We start from the raw sequence: 5,252 nt of genomic DNA, 5'->3' as shown, positions 1-5,252 counted from the left end.
TGCCTTTCCGCTACTGGAGTAAAAAAGGTAAAAAGTTATAATAAAACATCAATGCAGTTCAATACAAGACTTTCTGATAGAGGATTTTCTGTTTTATTTGGTCTGCAAGCGTATTTAAACTTAAATTAAAAAGATAAATGCTGTTTTTGGCGGGGGATATTGAAACCCAAGGTGTTGTTTCAAACAGAGCGCACTCATTTTTAGATCAATCTAGAAGGATTATGTACAGAGCAACTTCAGAGACTGCTTTTTGATTAGATTTTGCCCAAAAGTCCTTCTTTCGATTTTTATTAAGATCGGTTTTGTCAGGCATAACATTGATCACCTACAATGCGAGGCTAAGTTGATGCAGAGATTGCCAAGTAATAGTGAATTAGAAAGTTTGGAGGGGGAGGGAAAATATCCATAAGTATTTAATAAAGCTGTGGTTTGGGCTTTTATATAAATTCTCAGTGCCAAAGGAGAGAAGTAAAGCAAGAGCATAAAAAACAAAGATGCACAGTTAGAAAAAAAAAACAATGTGAAGTCATATTTGCTTTCACAGGGAATCTATAGAGTTAACTAGAATATTGAATGTGTTTTTGTCACATCTAAATAGTGTCGCAGAACAGCATCAACCAGCCAGGGTTCAGTTGGGTCAAATTAGATTCCAGAAGCTTCGGTGTGGACGGACGATCAAAGGGAACTGAGTTATTTAATCCATATTGTTGCTGGAAGACAAATTAGGTGGTAGTGCAGAGGGGACAGATGCCTTCGAGACTGCATGCATAACCAAATATCTTTGGTATTTGACATCTACAGAATGGTAAATGAAAGACTGAGGCACCAGCTGGAGTCGCAGTCCACCTCTTGATGCTTCACCCTAAAGGTGGTGAGAGTGTTTGCGTGTCTCTCGGAAACACGATTGATTTGCTTCTTAGTGTCAGCCAAGTTGCAGATATGATTACGGATTGATGAGGAGATTCACTTGAATGCTCATAGACATGGGTCGGGTGCAACCTACGAGCTAGCGGCTTGTTGACTGATGTGTGGTCCTCCCTTTGCTCTTGTTCATCATTATAATTGGCCACAGTTCAGCCTGAGGAGATCCCTGCGTCCTTTGCCATTCATTTTGAATTTTAAAAGGCTGTCACTCAAACAGCGGATTTGTTTTTTATAGCCAGAGTTATTATTCAAGTCTAGTCAAGGAAACGTACATTTGGTTCGGCTTCTTTTTAATCCGATTGATTTGGGAATCTACACTGTTAACGATTTCCCTGTATTTTTACAGTACGGTACTGGCAGCACGGTTGCCAGTAAGTTACTGTATTTTGGTTTTACAGTACTGTACTGTAATACCATTTTACAGTACACAAACTAGTACTGTATAGTTACAAAGCAGTACTGTACTGTAATTTTACAATATTTTATTACAGTAGTCTATTTTTACAGTAATTTACTGTAATGTCTATATTGACCCATAAATACTATTTATTACTTATTACAGTTAATACAATAATATTATATAAAATAGCTAGAGATTTAGGTTTAAATCTATAGTTATTAATATGGTAAAAATGCTAAATTAAAACATAATGAATTAAAAGGCAATCCAAGCAATGTTTGTATCAAAATTTTATTAAAAAAAACATTTAATTGAAACAAACATATTTAAAACAAGATTTTAAACAATAATAAACATATAATCAAGTAACATAAAATAAAATCAACAAGTATAAACAAGTTTGGAGACCCCTGCTGTAACATATTTAACTCTGGCAAATAGAACACTGTTCCATAGTTTGAAGTTTTCAGTTTAAAGTCCATCATCGACTAAAAGGTAACATTTCACCGTGGTAAAAACAACACTGGCCCATAGTTTTAAATATTCTACTTGAATTTCATTGAACACTAAAAATAAATTAAAAATTAAACTGTGGCAGACAGACCACAGTGGCCTTTACTGAAGTCGTCCATTCGAACTCAATCAGCGACTGCATGAAGCTGTTCACATGGGGGTTAATGGCCACAGCTTTTCTCTGCACCAAGTTCCTTGTCTTTTTGCTTGCTCCTTGTCTGGATGTGCACTTTTTCCCATCTTTGGAATTAATTCTATCCAGAAACCTGTTAGAAATATCATAAACATTAAGTCAACAAATATAAGATAGAAAAAGATTCTTAAAAAATTAAACTCAGCCTTGAATTTACTCCTATTCTGAAACCTTTTGCTCTTATTCTACTGTTCCACACCTAATTACATTAAAATACAGAAGATTCACTTACCGCTGAACAAACTCTTTCCTCAATGGACAGCATCCACCTGGATCATGTCATGATTGAATGTCCTGAACAGAAAGTACAATTGTTACTGATTTGGACACAACTTTTTATTCTGAAAACAAAATCTTTTGTCAATAAAGTCCAGGGACACCTCTGCTAAATAAATACAATTATTAAATTAAATTTCTTATAACCAAAGTCTGAATATTTCTGTTTGTATATTTCTACATGGCAAACTAAGACAATTGTGTACATGTTGTGTATGGTCGTGTTACAGTGTTGTGTGTGAATGAGTGAATGAGTGTATACATGGGTATTTAAAGAAACTGTAGTGGTAAAGTGGCTGTAGTGGTAAAGTGCAAACTTACCAAACATAATGTGCTTGGTGTGTGTCTGGTATCACCCGTTGTGCCTCCACATCTGCCTTAACTCCTATAAAAGTGCAAGGACACTCATGTAAACTACAAATAAAAAGTCAGCCACATTCCTGTGTAATTTTGCATGTGACGTGAAAGCATTTAATATTGCAGTCGAAAAAATACATGACTTGTAACTGTACATCATGTACTTGCCTGGTGCCTTTAAAGATGATCCATCTTACCCAATCCAGCTTACAAGCAATGGTAAGACTGTAAAAAAGACAAATGTTACAAAATCTGTTAGCCATAGAAATAAGTAGACATTGTGAAGGAAATGGTAAAAGAAAATTTAGTAACACTTTACTATAAGAGTTTATTCCTTAACATTTGGTAATGCCTTAGCTAATATGAACTAACAATGAACAATATATTTTACAACATTAATAATATTTGATAATGTTCATTGTGCAGAGACAAAGTGATTGATTTAAAAATGTATTAAGTGTTTAAATCTAATATCATGCTATGCTAACAAATAAAACATTACTGTAAGTGTTAAGTCAGTTGTAAAACAAATATATATATATATATATATTAGTTGTTATATTATATATTATATATAAATATCTAAATAAGTCTTTTTTTAATTATAACATCTTGTCTACAGAAAATCTCTGAAAATGTCTCGTTTAGTGCAGAAAATAGCGATTTATAGTGATAAGGTAAAAAGACTGTCCCTTTAATGTTTTACCCGGACCGGCTGCGGTGTAACACTATGTCACGCAAAGTTTTTTAACAAGTAGCTAGCTGCTCACTTTAAAGATAAACATGATCGCCTAAATCTGAGCAATCCTGGTGATGCCAGTTTCCTACACGATGTTATAATGGACTACCGTATTTTACATCCAGAGATGAAGGATCAGATGACAGAGACGAGAAGACAAAGGTACGTAAATGCGGAGCCCATTCTCTTTTCGTGCATTGATTTGATGTGTTTTGGAAACTTATATACAGCGTGTAATGCATCTGAAGTGGTGGAAACAATATGCCATAAAAATGTATTGGACAACTTACTGGACGTGTAAAACGCTTTAGAGAAGATATTCTCTGCTTTTGATGATATACCGTAATATAATAACAACAACAATACGCGCGGCAATCCCTTTCGTTCATCTGATATTAAGATGAGCCCAGGTCTGAATGATATTTGGTAGAAGTTAAAGCTGCGATGAGTTCGATGCATGTATCCAGTTATGAGGTTTCTTGTTTTCACTTCTGTGGAGGAGTTCAGTACTACAGTATGCTGTGTACGGTGTGACAAGTCCTGACTGTTTACAACCACGAGTCAGCCTTGCCAAACAGTCGAACTTAATACTTTTCTCTGACGCTAACTGAACGGATGAAACGCCGAGATAAACGACCATTATGCTGGGACCGCAAGACCGCGCTGGCGGGTTGTCTTTGTCCATTTCGTTAAAAATAGTTTCATTGTCACCACACTTTCAACACAATATAAACTCACCAAAACCCTCATAATTTAGTTAAAACAACCCTATATTCATTAATAAAGGTGTAAAGCGAGTTAAAGCAGCGGTAGACATCTGTGTGTAAGATTACTTTCTGAGGGAGATTGAAACTTTGTTGGCGACCGTTTTTCTCTCTCATTGCACGTTTAAAACAATATTGTGACAAACTATTGACAACATTCTTAAACTAAAAATTAAGTTTTCATGAAACAGAAATATTTCAAACTTACCGAACTGCCAGAAATCAATCGTCCTCCTTCAGCTGCAGCCAGGAGTTGTGCTCTCTCTCCCTCTGTGTGATTTGACGTTGGCGCACTTTCTCTGATTATTGCAAGTACACCTGGCACATTACAGCAATGGCTACAGCAAGGTTACATCAAGACCAAAATATACTGTAAAATTTTCCCGCTCAAACAAATTTACCCAGAATGCATTATGAACTGCAGTACTGTACTGTAATGTACACATACAGTATAGTACTGTGGATTTTTACAGTAATGTACTGCTAAATCTACAGCGACATCTAACAGTGTAGGAAACTAAAGCATGACGAAATTTCACTTTAAATTTCACAGTTTTTAATCACATGGAAGAAATTTAGTCTCCATCATGATGCCGTCAACTATTTGGTTTACATTCAAAGCACATTTAAAGTCATATCAGGAATATTTGATTTTGATTGGTCAACACAACATTTAGCTGTGAAATAATATTAGATAAAAATCATTGTTGTCCATTGCAACACTATAACAGATCACTTATCTGAGACAACCAAACATTTGCTACTTTGTCTTTTGTTTTATATAAAAAGTTCTGCACTGTAATGGACTATTTTTCCTAACAGACATTTAAAGATACTGTAACATGTTTATGCCACCATATTTATTTATTTGGTATGTAGCAGCGTACTGTAATTGGCAGGGCAATGCACAGTCAGCCGGTCATTATCGCAAAACACACCCGTTCAAGTGCGATACACAATTACCCTGCTGGGATTTTATTGTGCGATATGGATCAGCTTATTGTACAGTACGTTATTCCTTATATAGTGCCATTGTAATTTAAAGTGCCATCACAGCTCATTATAATCAGGTTCAGAAGATTCTGG

General features: G+C 35.2%; 1 long non-coding RNA gene across 1 annotated transcript; it reads right to left on the bottom strand.

Annotated features, from left to right (window-relative positions):
• Window positions 1–1,284: 1,284 nt before the first annotated feature.
• On the bottom strand, window positions 1,285–4,668 carry LOC135778772 (uncharacterized). Its single transcript, XR_010544629.2, has 5 exons — window positions 4,375–4,668; window positions 2,832–2,888; window positions 2,628–2,691; window positions 2,263–2,324; window positions 1,285–2,103 (listed from the first exon to the last, which is right to left on the bottom strand). It is a non-coding gene; the product is annotated as an uncharacterized lncRNA (long non-coding RNA).
• Between the last annotated feature and the right edge of the window lie 584 nt (window positions 4,669–5,252).

The sequence above is a fragment of the Paramisgurnus dabryanus genome, chromosome 2, assembly GCF_030506205.2.
Source record: "Paramisgurnus dabryanus chromosome 2, PD_genome_1.1, whole genome shotgun sequence".
Taxonomy (NCBI): domain Eukaryota; kingdom Metazoa; phylum Chordata; class Actinopteri; order Cypriniformes; family Cobitidae; genus Paramisgurnus; species Paramisgurnus dabryanus.
Note: the sequence above shows the minus strand (reverse complement) of the source record. Positions and strands in the feature narration are given on the sequence as shown.